Source organism: Aquarana catesbeiana, linkage group LG06 (assembly GCF_042186555.1).
Source record: "Aquarana catesbeiana isolate 2022-GZ linkage group LG06, ASM4218655v1, whole genome shotgun sequence".
Taxonomy (NCBI): domain Eukaryota; kingdom Metazoa; phylum Chordata; class Amphibia; order Anura; family Ranidae; genus Aquarana; species Aquarana catesbeiana.
The window spans coordinates 68,263,965-68,286,585 of record NC_133329.1 but is presented as its reverse complement, the minus strand read 5'-3'; the positions used below and the strand labels follow the sequence as shown (position 1 = coordinate 68,286,585).

Genomic DNA, 22,621 nt, shown 5'->3' with positions numbered 1-22,621 from the left:
CATGTAATGTCCCCTGCCCCATGTAATGTCACCTGTCATGTGCCCTGCCCCATGTAATGTCCCCTGTCATGTGCCCTGCCCCATGTAATGTCCCCTATCATGTGCCCTGTCCCATGTAATGTCCCCTGCCATGTGCCCTGTCCCATGTAATGTGCCCTGCCCCATGTAATGTCCCCTGCCCCATGTAATGTCACCTGTCATGTGCCCTGCCCCATGTAATGTCCCCTGCCATGTGCCCTGCCCCATGTAATGTCCCCTATCATGTCTCCTGTCCCATGTAATGTTCCCTGCCATGTGCCCTGTCCCATGTAATGTTCCCTGCCATGTGCCCTGTCCCATGTAATGTGCCCTGCCCCATGTAATGTCACCTGTCATGTCCCATGTAACGAAAATCCGAAAGAACGAAAATCCAAAAATAATAACGAAAATCCGAAAATGTTTAAATCCGAAATAATAACTAACTAACTAATAGTAACTATTAAATTATAGGTATTGGAATTTCCTTTCAAATTAGTTTGTTAGTGAACATAACAAATAAGAATTTATCCGAAGTTTGGAATTACCCGAGATAACGAATGCCTCATCTAAACGAATAGAATGTAACAAATCAATAATAAATAATAATAATAAAACATTTATATTATTATTGATTTTGTTACGTTCCCTTCGTTTAGATGAGGCATTTGTTATTTCGGATAATTCCTAACTTTGGATAAATTTGCATTCGTTACATTCACTAACAGCCAAATTTGAAAAGAAGTTCCAATACCTATAATTTAATAGTTAGTAACAGTTATTATTAGTTAGTATATTATTTTGGATTTTCGGATTTTTACATTTCGGATTTTCGTTTTTTCAAAATTTCAGAAAAATTAGTTAAACAGGTTTTCGTTAATTTGAATATATCTGAATTAATGAATTTGTCAAACTTCGTCAAAAAAAAGAATTTGTAACGAAAATAATTGCACATGTCTAATATTACATACAGTTACCATCCCAAACTAAACCCAAATTATATTACTTTACAGGCACCACTCGGGATAAATACATTCATAAAATCACTTGAATTTTATTATTACTAATATATAAAATTCATAAACACTAAGCTATTGCTTCAAAGTCAGCAGCAATGTTGTTATCCTGCTGTAAGCACTCAGCTGCCCATTGGGCTCCTATCTATGTAACTGACCATTCTTTGGTGTGTTATAGTTTGTAGGAGAGATGATGTTGCTGAAGCTACTTTACCTTTCTTTGGCGAAGACGGCCGCTCTGAATGTTCACGATCGTTTCCTCTGGCTTTATCTGCAGATTGGTTTTCTTTCACAGGAATATGAAAAAAAAAATTAAGGCATGCAAAATAAATACATTTATATACTAAATACTGTCATTGCAGATATTAACCCCATACAGTTACCATCCCAAACTAAACCCAAATTACACTCCCCGGCCACTTTATTAGGTACACCTTGCTAGTCGCAGGTTGGACCCCCTTTTGCCTTCATTCTTGGTGGCATAGATTTAACAAGGTGTTGGAAGCATTCCTCTGAGATTTTGCTCCATAGTGACATGATAGCTTCACGCAGTTGCTGCAGATTTCTCAGCTGCACATCCATGATGCCAATCTCCCGTTCCACCACATCACAGAGGTGCTCTATTGGATGAGATCTGGTGATTGTGGAGACCATTGGAGTACAGTGACCTCATTGTCCAGTGGTGAGATGAGTGGAGCTTTGTGACATGGTGCATTATCCTGCTGGAAGGAGCCATCAGAAGATGGGGACACTGTAGTCATAAAGGGATGGACATGGTCAGCAACAATACTCAGGTAGGCCGTGGCATTTAATGTGCCAAAAAAAATCCCCCCCCACCATTACACCTCCACCAGCCTGAACCATTGATACAAGGCGGGATGGATCCATGCTTTCATGTTGTTTACAACAAATTCTGACCCGACCATCTAAATGTCGGAGCTGAAATCCAGACTCATCAGACCAGGCAACGTTTTTCCAATCTTCTATTGTCCAATTTCAGTGAGCCTGTGCGAATTGTAGCCTCAGTTTCCTGTTCTTAGCTGACAGGATTGGCACCCGGTGTGGTCTCCTGCTGCTGTAGCCCATCTGCTTCAAGGTTCAATGTGTTGTGTGTTCAGAGATGGTATTCTGCATACCTTGGGTGTAATGTGTAGTTGTTTGACTTACTGTTGCCTTTCTATCATCTGGAACCAGTCTGCCCATTCTCCTCTAACACCAACAAGGCATTTTCCTCCACACAACTGCCACTCACTGGATATTTTCTCTTTTTGGACCATTCTCTGTAAACCCGAGAGATGGTTGTGTGTGAAAATCCCAGTAGATCAGCAGGTTTTTAAATACTCAGACCAGCCCGTCTGGCACCAACAACCATGCCACGTTCAAAGTCACTTAAAGTGATTGTAAAGCTTTGTGGTTTTTTTTGTTTTTTTAAATAACAAACATGTCATACCTCCACTGTGCAGCTCGTTTTTGCACAAAGTGGCCCCGATCCTCCTCTTCTGGGGTCCCCTGGCGGCGACATCAGCTCCTCACTGCATCGTATAACCCAATAGAAGAAGCGCTCTCCTGGGGGGGTTACCTTGCGGGGAACGCTCCCGAGTCCAACATTCCGCGTCCATAGCCACCGAATGTAGGACTCAGCCTCGCCCTCCGTCACGCCAATGGCTGCGCTGCTATCGATCTATCTAATCAAGTCCCAAGAACCCCGGGCAGAGAGGTATAGTGCATCTCCCCCGAGGGATCAAGAGGGGTCAGGTGAGTAAAAGTGGGGGCTGGGGGGCGGTCACTGTTTTTTCACCTTAATGCATAGTTTTTGCAAGATAAGACAGAAAAAATCAAAATAGACACCATATCCCAATGTACTATAAATTCAAAGGAAGGGGGGAGAAGAGGTAACAAATCTGGGACTTTTAAGGTGTTGGGTAAGGAGACTAAAAAGCTCACTTGTACAATATATAAAAAATGAATTTTATTGCAAAGATAAAAAAACATGAGAACAATGTTTCATCCATATCAAAAATCAATTGTTCTATACAAAGGCATGATTAACAGACACTACCACTTAACATGTTTCGTTCAGCAGAGCTTCCTCAGGAGATTCCAGTGTGGCCTTTTGGAATATTGGAATGAATACTCATGTTGATTTTTGTTAATACAAAAACATGTTGATAAAAGAGATTGGCATATATGAGATATGCAGAATATTGAAAAATAGTAAACTTAATGTCTTTATGGAGCACTAATCATATTATATATATAAGGGAGAGACATGGACCTTACCCGAACTGCTCAAAGTCAATATGTAGCTTGAAATTCAGATAGAGAAATACAAGTTCCATGTGTGTGGAAGACATCCCATTGATAAAATGCCCATCCAGTGTTTGCAGAAGGAGACAGAACTAACAATTTTCCTGAAAAAAAGCAGGAAAAGGGGGATATATATACTGGTGTCCCTTTGTGAAATCTTAATGTGGGGACCATCTAACAATAATTAAGGGATAGATCATTGGCAATGGTTTACCTTAGTAGGTTACAAAGAGTTGAATCAATGTAAAACTTGTTGGTCTTGCTGGTTAAAGTAATTGTCCAGAAAAAATACTAATCCAACGATGTTGAATATCCAGCAGGAATGCAATCTGTATAAATACCACAAAATAGCATGCCGGACTCATCGGTCGGCTTGCTAATCAATGATCCGACCGATTTAAATGGTTGTTTATGGTTGTGAGTCCCGTTAGTGCCCATTTGACCAGAGCCTGTTTTACTTTTACCAGCTATTTTTCCTCTGTATGATGGATTCGGTTTTCGCAAAGGGATTTGCTATCGCTCTTATCTACTTATATTGGCTGTGTCCCATTCATGTCATCCGTTATGGGAATTAGACTTTCAAAAAAGGCGGCCGTGTTCTGACGTGATCCATAATATATGTGCCATCTCAAGCTTTGGCGCATGCGCATGGGCATCCCTACACCACGTCCGCGACCCAGCGGTGACGTGAGACGCTGCCGGATCGGAAGGAGACTATGAATTGCGGCATCTCGCCGCTACAATCTGTCAGAGACATCTAGAGAGAGGGAACATCTCTCCCGTCTCTGCCTTACTGCCTTGTCCTCCCTATGCCGGTAAGTTTATTTTTACTAACGTGGGTATTGGTCTTCCTGTTCATAATGAACAGGTATTGCCTCCACTTTGGAACTGATGGGATCTCCCCTATGGTGTTTTATTAGTATATATCTTTTTCAGGTTTGCCTTGGGAGCAACAGCTTTTGAATCTGTCTATTAGGCCCCTTTCACACTGGGGCGGCAGGAGCATCGGTGGGAAAGCGCTGCTATTTTTAGCGGCGCTTTACCGCCGTTTTAGCAGCGGTATTCAGCTGCTAGCGGGGGGGTCTTACCCCCGCTAGCAGCCAAGAAAAGTTTAAAAACCACTGAAAATCACCTCTGCAGAGGTGCTTTGCCGGTGGTATAGCCGTGGTGCCCCATTGATTTCAATGGGCAGGAGCGGGGAAGGAGCGGTGTATACAAAGATACAAAGATGCTGCTAGCAGGACTTTTTTTCCTGTCCTGCCAGCGCACCGCTCCAGTATGAAAGCCCTCGGGGCTTTCACATTGGAGACAAAGCAGCGGCACTTTCAGGTCGGTTTGCAGGCGCTATTTTTAGCGCAATAGCACCTGCAAACTGCCCCAGTGTGAGAGGGGCCTTATGCTTTGAGCTAATCTCGTGGTATTTATACCGACTGCATTCCTGCTGGATATTCAACATCGTTGGATTAGTATTTTTGCTGGACAATTACTTTAACCAGCAAGACCAACAAGTTTTAAATTGATTCAACTCTTTTTGACCTACTAAGGTAAACCATTGCCATTGATCTATCCCTTAATTATTGTTAGATGGTCCCTGCATTATAATTTCACAAAGGGACACCAGTATATATATCCCCCGTTTCCTGCTTTTCTTCAGGAAAATTGTTAGTTCTGTCTCCTTCTGCAAACACTGGTTTGGCATTTTACCAATGGGTCGTCTTCCACACATGGAGCAGTTCGGGTAAGGTCCATGTCTCTCCCTTATATCTATAACAAATTTGGTGATCCATAAAGACATTAAGTTTACTATTTTTCAATATTCTGCATATCTAATATATGCCAATCTCTTTTATCAACATGTTTTTGTATTAACAAAAATCAACATGAGTATTCATTCCAATCATTTTGTTGTCTATAGCATATAAAACGCCACACTGGAATCTCCTGAGGAAGCTCTGCTGAGCGAAACAAGTTAAGTGGTAGTGTCTGTTAATCATGCCTTTGTATAGATCAATTGATTTTTGATATGGATAAAACATTGTTCTCATGTTTTTTTTATCTTTGTAATAAAATTAATTTTTTAGATATTGTACAAGTGAGCTTTTTAGTCTCCTTACCCAACACCTTAAAAGTCCAGAGGATTGTTACCTCTTCTCCCCCCCTCCTTTGAACCTTAATGCATATGATTACAACCCCTTTCTTCCCCATTCTGATGCTCGATTTGAACTTCAGCAAGTCGTCTTCACCATGTCTAGATGCCTAAATGCATTGAGTTGCTGCCATGTGATTGGCTGATTAGCAATTTGTGTTACCAAGCAAATTAACAGGTGTACCTAATAAAGTGGCCAGTGAGTGTATATTACTTTACAGGTACCACTCGGGGATAAATACATACATATAATCACTTGATTTTTTATTATTACTGATATATAAAATTCACAAACACAAAGCTATTGCTTCAAAGTTAGCAACGTTGTCACCCTGCTGTAAGCACTCAGCTGCCTATTGGGCTTCTATTGGGCTTAACCGATGTGTTACAATTTAAAGGAGAGATTAAAGTGGAATTCCACCCACTTTTGAGAGGTGGTCTTAAATGAAAGACCACCTCTCCACCCCTCGTTTTTGGCTAGTTAAAAAAAAAAAATGTTTCTTTAACTTACCTTTTTATGAAGTAAAGCCTGTACTTCCGATCCAGCGGGTCCGCGATGCAGGATGTCATATCCTCTTCTTCGGCGAGCCCCCCGATGTCTTCAGGGACATGTGTGTGTCCCAGAAGACAGTCGGCCATTCACAATGCGCATGCGCAGTAGGAAAAGGGCAGTGAAACCGCAAGGCTCCACTGCCTGTTTCCCTTAATTAGAATGGCAGGGCCAATGTCAGAGGCTTCTTACCACGTGATCAGCTGTGACCAATCACAGCTGATTGCAGCGTGAACCAGGAAGTGCCAGTAAATGGCATTCCTCAGTTCGCGCTGACAGGGAGAGCCGATCGGAGCCGATCGGCGGCTCTCCCTGTCGGGGGGGGGGGTCTGTGCTGATAATCAGCACATTGATTATCAGCACAGCCCCCTCAGATGTGCAAAAAACACTACCAATCAGTGCCCAGCATTCCCCCAATAAAAAAACCCTTCAAGTGCCCACCACAGTGCCAATCAGTGCCCCCCACAGTGCCAATCAGAGCCCACCACAGTGCCAATCAGTGCCTACCACAGCATAGTTGTCAACAGTCCCGATTTTCCCAGGACAATCCTGATTTTGGGACCCTCGTCCCGATTAGAGGCTGTCCCGAATGGGGATTTTCATCGGGAAAATCTGGAATGTTTTTATTTTTATTTTTGGAGCAGCTGGCTCCAGCAAAATGGCCGCCGGCGCCGCTGCTTGATCTTCCCCCTTGTGTTCAGTGGAGAGAGGAAGGGGGCTCGATCCGTGCAGCCAATCAATCAGCTTCTTTAGCTGCACGGATAGGCCCCTCCCCTCTCCACTGAACACACGGTGCCGGTGTCTATCGGCGCCTGCGCAGTACGGAGCGGACGCCATCCGATGGGGGGCCACTTTTCGTCAGCACACTGGTAGCTCCTGGTCAGCTCCTGGAGTTCCTGGTCGTGTGCTGGGGGGCGTTATGGGGGTCTGCACTGGCACTGGCACTGATGGAGGGGGTGGTCTGCACTGAGAGGGGTCTGCACTAATGAGGGGGGCTGCAATGAGGGGGTTCTGCGCTAATAGAGGGGGGGTCTGCACTAATAGAGGGGGGTTTCACTGATAGAGGGGGGGTCTGCACTAAGGGGGGGCTGCACTGAGGGGGTTCTGCACTAATAGAGGGGGGTCTGCACTGATAGAGGGGGAGGTCTGCACTGAGGGGGATCTGCACTGAGGGGGTCTGCACTAATAAAGGGGGGTCTGCACTGAGGGGGTTCTGCACTGATAGAGGGGGGTCTGCACTGTGGGGGGTCTGCACTGATAGAGGGGGGTCTTCACTGATAGAGGGGGGTCTGCACTGAGGGGGGCCTGCACTGATAGAGGAGGGGTCTGCACTGATGGAGGGGAGGTCTGCACTAAGGGGGTCTGCACTGATGGAGGGGGGTCTGCACTGAGGGGGTCTATACTGATAAATGGGGGGACCGCACTGAGGGGGGTCTGTATTGAGGGAGAATGGTCTGTACTGAGGGGGTCTATACTGATGAGGGGGGTCTACACTGAGGGGGTCTGTACTTAGTGGGGGGTCTGTACTGAGGGAGGAGGATCTATACTGCTGGAGGGGCAGTCTGTACTTAGTGGGGGGGTCTTTACTGAGGGAGGGGGGTCTATACTGAAGGGGGACCATAATTGGTGGAGGGGGGGTGACACCAATTTTTTTTCGCACCGGATGTCACCAGCTGTAGTGACGCCACTGGCTCTTGTCTCTGCAGCAATTTAACTTTAATGTACAGGAGGGGGGTTAACTATATACAGGAGGAGGGGGGTAACTATATACAGGAGGGAGAGGTTAGCTATATACAGGAGGAGGGGGGTTAGCTATATACAGGAGGAGGGGGTTACCTATATACAGGAGGAGGAGGGTTACCTATATACAGGAGGGGGAGGGTTAACTATATATAGGAGGTGGTTAACTATATACAGGAGGGGGGAGGGTTAACTATGTACAGGAGGGGGGAGGGTTAATTATATACTGGAGAGAGGAGGGTTAACTATATACAGGAGTGGGGGTTAACTATTTACAGGAGGGGGTTAACTATTTACAGGAGGGGGGTTAACTATGTACAGTGGGGGGAACTATGTACAGGGGGGATACTATGTATGGGGGAGGTAACTATGCACGGGGGGTAACTAGGGGGAGAAGGGAAACTATGTACAGGGGGAGGGACTGAGGCTGGGAACACTGGTGTAAAGACTGACTCTGCTGGTGGCACCTGATGCAAGGAGTGACTCTGCTGGGGGCACCTGATGCAAGGAGGGACTCTGCCAGGGGCACCTGATGCAAGGAGGGATTCTGCCGGGGGCACCTGATGCAAGGACAGACTCTGCTGGGGACACCTGATGCAAGGACAGACTCTGCTGGGGACACCTGATGCAAGGATAGACTCTGCTGGGGACACCTGATGCAAGGACAGACTCTGCTGGGGGCACCTGATGCAAGGAAGGACTCTGCTGGTGGCAGGTGATGTGGCTAGTGTCACGCTCAGGGATCCCACTGATTCGGCATTATGGTGAGTTGAATGATTTCATTTTATATTACAATGTAATAATAGAAACATTGCACTTCAATCATCCTGACACCATAACAATCATGGTGCCGGGATGATTGAAGCGTTAACACCAGGTATTTGGAGTATCTTTATCTGCTGATTGTTAAACTTTCTAGAATACACATATTTCTATTGTTGTGTAGGACCTAGGGCTGCTGTCCCTCCATTTCTCTCTCCCCCTTTCCCTCTCCATCCCTCATTCATCTCAGACTCCAACCACACCCCCTTTGAGCCATGCCCATTTAAGCCACGCCCACTATTTCACGTAAACAAGGCCCATTTTTCGCCGCGGCTCACGAAGCGCGCCGCAGTTTTCTTTATTTTGCTATGCCACGCCTACAAATGCATGCCCCCGCCCCCTAATTATTATACAGCTCCGCCTACAGCCAAAAAAGTGTCCCCCAAATTTTTTTTGCAATGTTGGCTATGCCACAGTGCCAATCAGTGCCCAGCAGTAACACCTGTCAGGAACACATCAGTACCTCATCATCAGTGCTGTCCATCAGTGCCACCTGTCAGTGCCCATCACAACCGCCTGTCAGTGCCCATCAGTGCCGCCTGTCAGTGCCACCTGTCAGTGCCCATCAGTGCCGCCTATCAGTGCCCATCAGTGCTGCATATCAGTACCGCCTATCAGTGCCCATCAATTCTACATATCAGTGACGCCTCATCAGTGCCAGTCAGTGAAGGGGAAAACAAAATTTTATGACAAAAACTAAGAAAACTTTTTTTTTTTCAAAAATGTTGTTTTTTTCTAGTTTGTTTATCAAAAAATAAAAACCCCAGAGGTGATCAAATACCATCAAAAGAAAGCTCTATTTGTGGGAAGAAAATGATAAAAAATAAAAAAATGTGCAGGTGGAACTCCGCTTTAAGTTGATGAAGCCACGATACCTCTGTTTAGTGGAAGGAGTTGCTCTGAATCTTCAAGATCGCTTCCTCTGGTTTTATTTGCCGATTGGTTTTCTTTGACAAGAGTGTGGAAGAAAATATAAATGAAGACATGTGAAATAAATACATTTATATACTAAATACTGTCATTGCAGATATTAACTACATACAGTCACCATCCCAAACTGAACCCAAATTATATTACTTTTTTGTTATTTATTATTTACATAAAATCACTTTACTTTTATTATTAATGTATAAAATTCATAAACACTAAGCTATTGCTTCAAAATCAGCAGTAACATTATCACCCTACTGTAAGCACTCAGCTGTCTATTGGGCTTCTATTGGGCTTATCCATGTAACTGGTGTAGCACTGCCCCCATAGGGATTGCTGTGTGTGAACTTCCCTGGGCCTCCTTCTGATTATCTTGCAGCCAGTTACTATGTGTTTTCACATGACCAATCGTACTCTCATCCGCTCGTTATCCAATAATCAATCCAGGGGTTTGTTTTTTTTGGTATTTATTGTTGGAACTTGGATAGAGGAGAATAGTGGGATACTCCAACTGGAACTATTTACAGATGAAGACAACTGTCACTTGGCCTCACCAGGTTGAATGTGGTAGCAGACTCTCCGCTATACCATACTGCACCCGTATGGGAGACATAAGTCCTTTGCTTGCTCTGGCAGCAGACTTTTATAATTTATCTTCAGGACACTCACTAGAATCCCCTTTGGCTGACACCCGTCCACTGACTCTACTAGTTGAAGGGGTGGCCCTCACAGGACAGGCCCCTAGACACGGGTCTGTACTCGCAGGGCTATACTACACTATACTAGTGTAGTAAAGTGGTCAGTGTAGTGTAGTGGACAGTATAGTGGTCAGTGTAGGGTAGTGGTCAGTATAGTGGACAGTATAGTGGTCAGTGTAGTGGACAGTATAGTGGTCAGTGTAGTGGACAGTATAGTGGTCAGTGTAGTGTAGTGGACAGTATAGTGGTCAGTGTAGTGTAGTGGACAATATAGTGGTCAGTGTAGTGTAGTGGACAGTATAGTGGTCAGTGTAGTGTAGTGGTCAGTATAGTGGACAGTATAGTGGTCAGTGTAGTGTAGTGGACAGCATAGTGGTCAGTGTAGTATAGTGGACAGTATAGTGGTCAGTCGTAGTGTAGTGGTCAGTGTAGTGGACAGTATAGTGGACAGCATAGTGGTCAGTGTAGTGGACAGTATAGTGGTCAGTGTAGTGTAGTGGACAGTATAGTGGACAGCATAGTGGTCAGTGTAGTGGACAGTATAGTGGTCAGTGTAGTGTAGTGGACAGTATAGTGGACAGTATAGTGTAGTGGATAGTATAGTGGTCAGTGTAGTTTAGTGGCCAGTATAGTGGTCAGTGTAGTGTAGTGGACAGTATAGTGGTCAGTGTAGTAGGCAGTATAGTGAACAGTATAGTGGACAGTATAGTGGTCAGTGTAGTGTAGTGGACAGTATAGTGGTCAGTGTAGTGTAGTGGACAGCATAGTGGTCAGTGTAGTAGGCAGTATAGTGGACAGTGTAGTATAGTGGTCAGTATAGGAATCAGGTTGGTTAGTACTATTGGAGGAAGGGAAGGGACAGGACTCGGGGAGTGATAAAAGTCCGCAAGTTAGGGGGCACAAATTACTTGCCTTGCCCCGGGTGCTGACAACCCACGCTACGTCACTGTATTAACCCCATAAAGTTACCAGTTAGCAATATGTTAGTGATATGGGTATTTAAATTGTATAACATATCCTACACATAATTCAAACCAAACAGAACGACATCAAACATGACACAAAGTGACGTCATTGGAGAGCTTCTTCCGATAATGGTTTAACCATTTTATTGCTGCCGTAAGTATTAAGTAGTACTTCCCCCTCTCCCCATTCCATTGTCCACTTTTCTACACTTCTCAGTTTTATTACCCTGTGTGTTTTTATCCCTGGAGAATGTTGCCCCTGCAGATTTTTAAAAGTATTTTCTAAACCTTTGAGCACCAGTAGTGATACTGGAAGAAGGGAGAGACCCCTGAAAGATGTTCTGAAGAGATAAAGTAAAAGTCCAGTCAGATCTTAACTATACTTAAAACTACTCCCACCCCCATTCTAAGCTTGTTTTAACTACCCTATGACCTGGAAAGATCTGTATACTTAGCCTATTCTAAGGGTACTCCGGTCTGGTCACATGATCAGCTGCCAGTGGCAACTTCAGTGTAGAGGAGGGACAATGGATTGCCCATATTAAAACTATGAGTGATGTCATTGCCCAGGCTCTGCAGCTGTTGTGGCTGTCCCTCCTCTACACTGAAACCACTGCTGGGACCTGATCATGTGACCGGACTGCAGAATAGGTGAATATAGGCATCTTTTCTTTACAGGGTGGTTAGAATAGTTTTAGAATGGAGGTGGGAGCAGGTTTAACCACTTGCTTACTGGGCACGTAAACCCCCCTCCATCCAATTGCGTGGTCATACAACACTGTACGATCTTTTGTTTACATCATGTGATCAGCTGTCATTGGCTGACAGCTGATCACATGGTAAGAAGCCGGGACCGGCCCCTTACTCGGATTGGTGATCACCCGAATCTCAGTGACTTGGTGATCACAGCCCGTCATTCGGCCATAGATGTCAAGTGGTTAAGTATAATTAGAATGTGACTGAATTTTCACTTTAATGCCCCATACACACGGACAGAATTTCCAACAACAAATGTTCGATGTGAGCTTGTTGTCAGAAATTCCGACCGTATGTATGCTCCATCGGACATTTGCTGTCGGAATTTCCAACAACAAATGTTTGAGAGCAGGTTCTCAAATTTTCTGACAACAAAACTTGTTGTTGTAAATTCTGATCGTGTGTACACAATTCCGAAGCACAAAATTACACACATGCTTGGAATCAAGCAGAAGAGCCGCACTGGCTATAGAACTTCATTTTTCTCGGCTTGCCGTACATGTTGTACATCACCGCGTTCTTGACGTTCGGAATTTCCGACATTTGTGTGACCGTGTGTATGCAAGACAAGTTTGAGCCAACATCCATAGAAAAAAAATTGACGGTTTTGTTGTTGGAATGTCCGATCGTGTGTACACGGCATAACTGTTAACATAGCAATAGATGGATTGAAAACTATCCAAATTTCTATCCATGTGTGGCCGTCCCTGTTCGACAGAAGTCAATCATTAGATGCATGTGAGGTATGCTGGAGTATAAAGGCTCCACACCAATAGTCTAACCTCCTGTACTTAAAGCTTTTTTGGATAAAATGGTCACTTCAGATGTTAATACATTTCTTTTGGTTGCACTGGCTTTTGTGCTAAAACACAATACTTTTGTTTTTGAAGGGTCCCACTATCTCCAGGTCCAGGGCACTGTGATGGGGACCATAAGTACAGTGGGGGTGGGAATGCAGTATTTTTGCAGACCTGGCTTTGCCAATGTACCTGTGACACATTTTGATGAGGAGGATTATGTGGGCCAATTATGTGGTTTGGTTTGCATTTTGGGAGGGGGTTGAGAGCTCCAGTGTCCACAGGTGGTCTTGCTTATCTGATGTTTTTTCCATCTATTTTATCCTGCCCACCTGCAGGCCTTTGGCACTTTTTTTCGCACCTGGATACAGGGAATCTATGTACAGTACATGGTTTTAATTTACACTAAAGGTCTGATATGTATTAAATGACAAATCCATATGAGGTATGAGAGGGTAACTGCTGAAGCACGCTCAATAGACATTTTGTGATATTTACAATTATACAATTATACATACATACATACACTCTCTCCCAAACTCGCTCATCCATGTCTTTATGGACCTTGCTTTGTGCACTGGTGTATATTATTTAGTGGAGGGAGAATTATGGTGTGGGGTTGTTTTTCAGGGGTTGGACTTGGCCCCTTAGTTCCAGTGAAGGGAACTCTTAAGGCGTCAGCATACCAAGACATTTTGGACAATTTCATGCTCCCAATTTTGTGGGAACAGTTTGGGGATGGCCCCTTCCTGTCCAACATGACTGCACACCTGTGCACAAAGCAAGGTCCATAAAGGCATGGATGAGCGAGTTTGGGGTGGAGGAACTTTACTGCCTGCACAGGGTCCTGATCTCAACCTGATAGAACACCTTTGGGATGAATTAGAGTGCAGACTGAGAGCCAGGCCTTCTCCAACATCAGTGCCTGATGTCACAAATGCACTTCTGGAAGAATGGTCAAACATTCCATAGACACACTCCTAAACCTTGTGGACAGCCTTCCCAGAAGAGGTGAAGCTGCTATAACTGCAAAGGGTGGGCCAACTCAATATTGAACCCTACGGACTAAGACTGGGATGGCATTAATGTTCATGTGTATGTAAAGGCAGGCGTCCCAATACTTTTGACAATATAGTGTATGGTTAATGTGACCTTATTTGCACCCAAAAATCCCTTTATCCTCTTAACGAATTATATTATATGTGTTTAACCACTTGCCGACCAGCGCGCTGCGTGCCTGCAGTTCGGGCAGACTCAATGTCCACCGCCGACCCGCGATCGCCTACTGACAGTGACATGACCGAGATCTACTGTTCACAGTGATCGGGAACAGTGATCTCTGTCATGTCCCAGTAAGCCCATCCCCCCTACAGTTAGAACACACCTAGGAAACACAGTTAACCTCTTGATCGCCCCCTAGTTTTAACCCCTTCCCTGCCAGTGTCATTTTTACATTGATCAGTGCATTTTTATAGCACTGATCAATGTAATAATGTCTTTGGTCCGCAAAAAGTGTAATTTGGGGTGAGATTTGTCGGTTTCAATGTCACAGTCCCGCTAAAAATCGCAGATCACCGCCATTACTAGTAAAAACAATATAAAATAAGTAAAAGTCCCTAAATCTATCCCCTAGTTTGTAGACGCGATAACTTTTGTGCAAACCAATCAATATACGCCTATTGCAATTTTTTTTACCAAAAATATGTAGAAGAATATATATCGGCCTAAACTGATTAATACATTTCTTTTTTCTTTTTTTTTTTTTTGGATATGTATTATAGCAAAAAGTAAGAAAAATATTTATTTTGTAAAATTGTTGCTCTTTGTTTATAGCGCATAAAATAAAAACCGCAGAGGTGATCATATTTGTGGGAATAAAAGGACGTTGATTTTGTTTGGGTACAGCGTCGCTCGACCTCGCAAGTGTCAATTAAAGCGACACAGTGCCATATCGCAAAAAATGGCCTGGTCATTAAGGGGGAAAATCTTTCCGGTCCTTAAATTAAAGTGGTTGTAAACCCTTATATATGAAGTGACTGGCCTCAGATGATACACAGAGATGAAAAAAATCCTCCTACATATGTTGTACCTGTCTATTTGCAATATTCTTTTCTCTACAGTTCAGAATTTACTCTCATTTGTCTGAGTTAAAAAAAAAAAAAGGGGGGCTGAAATTACACTCTGCAGAGCTCAGTGAGGAGAGCTCTGAGAGCTGATTGGTGGAAAGGGACACATCCCCCTTCACTAGCTCCCACAGGAACAGAGCTGAGGCTTTCAATCAGCTGGAGCTCCATTCCCTGTCACCAATTTTCTCTTGGTGTCAGGAAAACATGCCAGAAGAGACTCATGCTCATAGCAGAGGAAGGAGGCAGCAGACAGAAATTACACTTGGTGCTCTAAATTTAGGCAAAGACACCCTATAGAGGGATATGCTTTGTTCATATTTCATGTCTTTGGTTTGCAACCACTTTAACTTGGGATATGGCGAACACATTTTAGACCGATTTTGTTTAAATGTTACTTTCCTCCGATATATTTCCCTCACCTCTTTAACTCACGTGATATTGAAGCAGCGCTGCCTCCTAGGAAATAAAACCTACTTAAAGGGCCACGTGGTGGTTAAGGGGTTAAAGAGGAGTTTGAATAAGCCCATGAAAAATGGGAAAAAACATTTCAAACTGGAATTTACACTGGTATATTATTTCAGACTGATGATAATTTTATTAAAAGAGCTCAATGTGTGTATGTTACCTTTTCTACAGATTTTTTTTCTTCTCCACCAAACGATAGCTGCAATTATCACCACAACTGCTATGACAATACCGATAATAATGCCGACATAAGATGAGGACTCTGGAGAAATAAAAGACAATAATAATTGAATTATTATAATAAATAATAATTCATAACAATAATTATTCATTTAATTAATTATTTAAGAAGGTAGAGCTTGTTATTAGCACATACATGGGGGATATACATTATCACATAAAGAATATCTGATTGGAATTCCTGATTATTCACACCTTGATAGGTGAGCTGGAAATCCTCCTGTAGAGGTCCTTGTAGGGACACATGTTGGATTCTGCAGGAGAACGTTTTGTTCCGGTCATCATCGTTCGGTGTGATTGTCACCGTGCTGTTCACTTGGTACGTTCCATTGTCATATTGGAGTGGCTTTCCCATTAACTGATTCTTCAGGACTTTTCCATCTTTATACCACAATACACTGATATGATTAGGGAAGAATCCATTGGCCATACAGGTCAGGTTGTTCTCTGTATTTCTCTGGACACTCTTGCCAAGTATGAAGAGTAGAGGTCGGGCTGTAGAGGACATAGGTATGGTTAATGAAGGTGTACTTTAGATATATAAGAATGTTTTCATCCCACAAATAGTTAAAAAAACACATATGTGAACAATAGGAATAATAAGGGACATTAAAGGAGAAGCTTGTTTGGTTGTACTTCTGTGGATCACAGGAGTGCAGTTAGTTTTGCACTCTTCGTGACCCATTTTCAGCAGACAGCGGGCTGAAGCCTGCTGTCAGCTAATGTCACCGAACCGGTCCGGGCTCAGGAAGGATCGCAACCATATGCCCGGGGCGCAAAACCGGCTCAGCCTCTCAGCAAGCCGTTGAGAACCTGAGCAGCCCACTCCCGCCCCCTCCACAACTCAGCGCTCCAGTGAGTGTGGAGGGAGGGGGCAGAACAGACAGTCAGTGACTGACAGTCACCAGCTCTCTGCTCAGGGAGCTGTGAGAACTGAGTGATTGGTAGTGTTTGATCACTCTGTTCTCAGTGTTAGAAATAGGGACAGATGCAGCATCCACCTAGGTAAGTATGATAAAAAACAAAAAAACAAAACAAAACATACTTCTGTTTTAAACCTGATTCAGAAAGCAGGAACCATCCTACCGCAAACCTGGAGGAGGTAAGTGTAATGTGTAAGTCAGGTCTTCTTGCCACTTTTTGAAAGCATACAGTCCCACTGAAGTTTATGGGGATTTCTAACCCTGCGCAGACCTAACTTTGGACATTCAGGTCAGGTCTTTGACCGCTTTCTGTTAGGCCCCATTAGCCCCCTTAATGGCTAACTGGGATACCTAACCTTGTTCAGACCTCCCACCCCGGCTGGGGTGGAAACTGCCTTACATTTTCTAATTTGTTGCACAAAAGTTCTGTTAAATAGACAGGAAAAAAGGAGATGCAGCTCACAAACACTCTTGCTGTGGAATGACACCGCCCTAGTGAGAACTGGTTCCAGGTGCTGGCTTTGCTGGTTTGCAGTGAGGTAGAAAGAAATCCTGGATAGCCGCACTCTGGGATAAGGACATCTTTATTTCAATAAAATCCAAACATACAGTCAATAGCAGAGACGTACAGGGTGGTAGACTGCTAACGCGTTTCACATCATTTGGATGCTTATTCGTAGCTAGAGAGGGATAATAATAGTGTGGTATAAATAGAAAAGTAAAAGAGGGAGGGCGGGGTATGCACGCTGGTAGAGCAACCAATCACCGCAGTGCATAGCAAACCCACCCTCTCAGTGTAATTAAAACAATAATGATCCCATTATAAAAAACCTACACCTGCAAAAAAGAGGAGAGAAAACATCCATTGTTGACCAAACCAAAATGCATAGAGAAAAATATGAGTAGAAAAAACTATCATGCCAATATAAATCAGCATGAACTCATAAAAAAATAAAAAAATAAAAGGTAGGTATTGGTAGGTATTTTTAGCATCCAATACCTACCTTTTATTTTTTTATGAGTTCATGCTGATTTATATTGGCATGATAGTTTTTTCTACTCATATTTTTCTCTATGCATTTTGGTTTGGTCAACAATGGATGTTTTCTCTCCTCTTTTTTGCAGGTGTAGGTTTTTATAATGGGATCATTATTGTTTTAATTACACTGAGAGGGTGGGTTTGCTATGCACTGCGGTGATTGGTTGCTCTACCAGCGTGCATACCCCGCCCTCCCTCTTTTACTTTTCTATTTATGCCACACTATTATTATCCCTCTCTAGCTACGAATAAGCATCCAAATGATGTGAAACGCGTTAGCAGTCTACCACCCTGTACGTCTCTGCTATTGACTGTATGTTTGGATTTTATTGAAATAAAGATGTCCTTATCCCAGAGTGCGGCTATCCAGGATTTCTTTCTACCTCACTACAAAAGTTCTGTTCTTTTAGTTACCCCCCTATTGTTAGGCCTACCACCCTCCCCCCCCCCCCGCCCTCCCCATGCAGTGATCCCTTCCCCTCCAGTTTGTGCATTAGTTCCTTTTTGTTGCCAACTGATGCCTTGCACTAGAATGCTCTTTATTGCACCTATTCTTAGATCGGTCCCAAAATATTACACTCCCCATTAGAGGATCTGATGGCCGGAGCCGGAGCAGAACATGCCACCCTCTCTGTTGTGACGCAGAGGGACTCACTCCCCCTCTGGTGACATCGGGTAGACAACCACTTTCAAGGTTGCACCCTCTCTGAGTTCTCCCTTAACGGGGAACTTTGAATAGGACTCGGCTTGCCAGTCCTGTAGCTTTACTATCAGATTTTGTATATGATTGTCTTGCACTCAGTTTTTGCTTTAATTATCCAACATCTCACACTCACTGCTCTCTCCTCTTCTGCCTCTCTTTCTACTTCTCCCACGTCTCTATCCCCATCTCCTACCTACCTCCTCCTCCTTTTCCAGGAACCTTCGCGGAGAACACTATCCGACCTTCCCCAGGGCTCTATCAGGTGATTGATTCCTCAAAAGACGATATCCGCCCTCCTAAGGCAGAGGTAAGCTCCCTTCATACATTCTCGCTATCCACTCCTAACGCCCATGGCTGACACGAATTTCCACCATCTATCCTTAAAGATAGCTTCTCATAATACACAGAGACTCAACTCGCCTTCTAAACGTCGGAAGGCTTTTCAAAGTTACCATGCCAGAAGCCTTGATGTTGTCCTACTCCAGGAGACCCATTTCCCCACCAGCTGTACCCCCTCCTTCCTCCACCGCAGCTTCCCTACTTTTTATCTGGCAAATGTTGATGCCAAAAAAGGGGGGTCGCCATACTTCTTGCTAAAAGAATTCCATTCATTCACACGCACTCGGTCAAAGACACGGATGGCAGATACATACTCATCAAAGGGCTCATTGAAGGGGTTATGTACTCCATCATCTCCTACTATGCCCCTAACCAGGGCCAGGCACGTTTCTTCGCCTCTATGCTATCAACCCTTTCCCTACACCTGGAAGGTAGAGTAATTCTAGGGGGCGACTCTAACATCACATTTGACCACATGCTAGACAAATCCTCCCAAGACAGACCTCACCTTAAAAAACCACCCAAACAAAGCCTCAGAATAGCACGTCTTCTGCACGACATGGGCCTGATTGACTCCTGGAGGGAACTAAATCCCACAGCCAAGGATTTCACTCACTATTCTGCACCTCACAAAACGTTCGCTAGAATTGACCACATCTTTATCCCTAATTCGGATATACACACAGCGACTCATGCTTCTATACATGAAGTACCATGGTTGGATCATTCTTTGGTGACCCTCAGAACCTCTAGCTCCCTCTCGCCTCCTGGGCCCCCCCCCCAGTGGCGCCTAAGTAAATCCCTATTGTCCAATCCAGTCCACTGTACCATGTTAGAAAAAGACATTAGGGAATGTTTTCTCCTTAACGACACTGGAGACACGATCCCAAGCTCCCTTTGGGGGTCTCATAAAGCAGTCTTGAGGGGAAAAATGATCCAAATGGCGTTCAAACTTAAAAGGGAAAGGAAAGCGGATGTGGGGAAGCTAGAAAAAGAATTTAAATTTCTAAGCAAATCCCATAAGACTAACCCTACATTCGTTACCCTAGCCAAATTAGATTCTGCCCGTGTGGCACTGAATTTAGCTCTGACGTCTAACGCCGATAAGCATCTGAGCTGTTTGAGCGGCAGGTTCTATTTGAAGGCCGATAAAATTGGCCCTCACTTAGCTGCAAAACTCTCTCCCAAAATAAAAACTTTCTCCCTCCCTAAGATCAAATCCCTGTCAGGAACCCTTACCCAGAACCCCCAAAAAATCCTGGAAACCTTCCAGGCTTTTTATTCAAAACTATACTCTGCACCTAACCCTAACAATCCAGACTCCATTGACTCTTTCTTGGAGGACATTAATATCCCCAAACTCTCGGACTCCCATTGGTCCATTATGGAATCACCTTTCCCAGTGGAGGAAGTCCGAGAAGTCATCAAGAATCTCAAATCAGACTCTGCCCCTGGTCCAGACAGGTTTTCTGCTCACTATTATAAAGCATTCTCTGAGGTCCACTCTCCTCATCTGGTCCATCTCTTTAACTCCCTACCTGACGGATCCCCACTGGAGCCAGCTGCCAACCTAGCATATATATCGTAATCCCCAAACAGGGCAAAGATCCCAGCGAAGTAGGTAACTATAGGCCAATTTCATTAATCAATAATGATTTAAAGATTATGACCAAAATTCTAGCAAATAGAATGGCCTCCTTTATAGATACTTACATCCATAAGGATCAGGTGGGCTTCATCCCTGGGGGGCAGGGGCCAGACCAGATCAGGAGAGTGGTAGATTTAATATCCCTCATGCAATCCTCATGGGATGGAGGTCCTTCCCAACCAGGATAGATAGATAGATCTCCAAAAGGCCTTTGACACGGTCACCTGGCCATACCTCTTTACCATTTTACAAAAATGGGGCTTTGGCCCCGAATTTCTCAGAACCCTGACATCCCTCTATTCCTCCCCGAAAGCCCGAATTAAATTGCAAGGCCACCTATCCGAACAAATCCTAATCCTTAAAGGCACTAGACAGGGATGCCTCCTCTCCCCCATTCTCTTCGCCATAGCGATAGAAACACTAGCTCTGGCTATTAGACAACACCCTGATATTCATGGAGTAAAATGTGGTCAACGGACTCACAAATGAGCCATTTTCGCTGATGACATTCTCTTGTTCATCACTTCCCCTCTCATTTCCACTCCCAACATACTCCAACTCCTCAATACATTTGGTTCAGTTTCGGGCCTTCAGGTCAACATGGCCAAATCAATGGCTCGTTTCAACTCCCCAAGACCTAGTAAATAGACTTAAAAAACACTTTCCCTTCTCCTGGTGCACCTCCTCCCTTCCCTATTTAGGTGTATTCCTCACTTCTAACATGGAACTCCTGTATCACCACAATTACCCCCTCACGCTCAAGAGACTTTCGGAAGAACTCTCGCAATGGTCCCTGTATAAAATATCTTGGCTGGGAAGAGTAAACTCTGTCAAGATGACCCTACTACCCAGGCTTCTGTACCTCTTCTAGTCCCTCCCTATACCCATTAAAAAGCGTTTCCTGGACAAATTACAGTCAGAAATTATACGGTTCATATGGGGGGTAAGGGACACCATCTCTCTAAGAAGGTATTGTTCAGATCGAGGGAAAAAGGGGGTCTGGGACTCCCTAACTTATGGTGGTATTATCAAGCCGCACAACTCTGCCAATTCTCAGTCATTTATTCCAAGGGCCCAAAACCAGACTGGGTGGACATAGAAAGACAGGCAACTCCCAATCACACTTTAGATTTTCTGGCTTGGAGACCACAAAAGACAGGCCCCCGATTCTATCCACCACACTTTCTCACTCAATGGCCCTTTGTGACATCCTGCATAAAAGACACTCCCTGACCTCGTCATGGCACCCCCTTGCACACATTTTCCACAATCCCCAATTTCCTCCGGGTCTAAATATCAAGGCTTTTGGGTGGTGGCCCCATCTCACTCAAATATTGCATCTCCAAATTGGACATGCCATCCTTGGAAACTTTCTGCTATTACCAACTGTCACACTTTCTGCGCAGGGTCTGGAAAAGTTTGGATAGCCCGCTCTCTGTTACTCAATATGAGCTTTGGTGCTCTTCAGCCATGAGCGTAAGGGGAGGAATCTCCCTCATCTATTTAGCGCTAGCTGATCCCCAAGGGAAAGCAAACTATATGTTGAAGTGGGAGCGAGACCTTCAGTTTGAATTGGACCTGGATACTTGGCACACAAACTTTGCCAGCTCATACAGGGGAATTCTGAATACCTCACTTGTGGAGGCAGACCTCAAGGTTATATCCTGCTGGTACCTAGTCCCCACCCGTCTCACCAAATTCTACCATCAGTCCTCTCCTCACTGTTTCAGAGGAAGTGGCCATGTAGGCTCCCTCCTCTACACACTTTGGGAATGTCCTAAAATCAGAGGGTACTGGAATAGAATTTTCAACCTCATCCCTAAGTCCACTGGATACGCGGTCAAACAGGATCCCATCATAGCTCTTCTTAATAGCAAAATCCCGAAGGTACCTAAATTGACCCTCTCTCTTATCCACTTCATTCTCCTGGGGGCCAAGATCACCTTAGCTCACTCATGGAAATCCCCCTCGGTGTCCCTTCGCCAGACCAAACAGAAGATCTCCTGGATAATGCCGCAGGAGAAAATCTCAAATGCGATTCTGGACACCTCAGAAAAATTCAGACTCATATGGGAGCCCTGGGCTAAGTATATAGGAATCTCACTACTCCCCTGATATGCAGAAACTCCAGTAATTCCTCTCAACTCTTGTAGCTTTTCACCCCCCCTTCCCCTCTGCGAGGGTTTCTGCTCCCTACATTCCTCCTTCCTCTCCTTCTCCTTTTCCGTTCCACTCTTTTCCCCCCTTCTATCCCTCTCTCTTTTTTATTCATCTTCTTCTTTCCTTAGGCTCAGATATAGGTTGTTCCTACCTACTAAGCGGTATGGATTAAGCAGTTCTTCAGAATGATAGCCCAGTCAAATAGTCTGACCCATGTGAGAATAGGCGGTCATGCC

General features: G+C 44.3%; 2 protein-coding genes across 10 annotated transcripts in view; both read right to left on the bottom strand.

The window, feature by feature from the left end:
• The window catches only part of LOC141147358 (uncharacterized), a 71,046-nt gene extending 61,494 nt beyond the window's left edge, over positions 1-9,552 (bottom strand). Inside the window, exons 1-2 of the mRNA XM_073634596.1 lie at positions 9,472-9,552; positions 1,246-1,317 (exon numbers count right to left, since the gene is read on the bottom strand). The gene's annotated coding sequence lies outside the window, so the exon portion shown is untranslated. The remainder of the gene's footprint in view (positions 1-1,245; positions 1,318-9,471) is intronic.
• The window catches only part of LOC141148587 (uncharacterized), a 580,328-nt gene that overhangs the window by 468,033 nt on the left and 89,674 nt on the right, over positions 1-22,621 (bottom strand). The window lies entirely within an intron of this gene.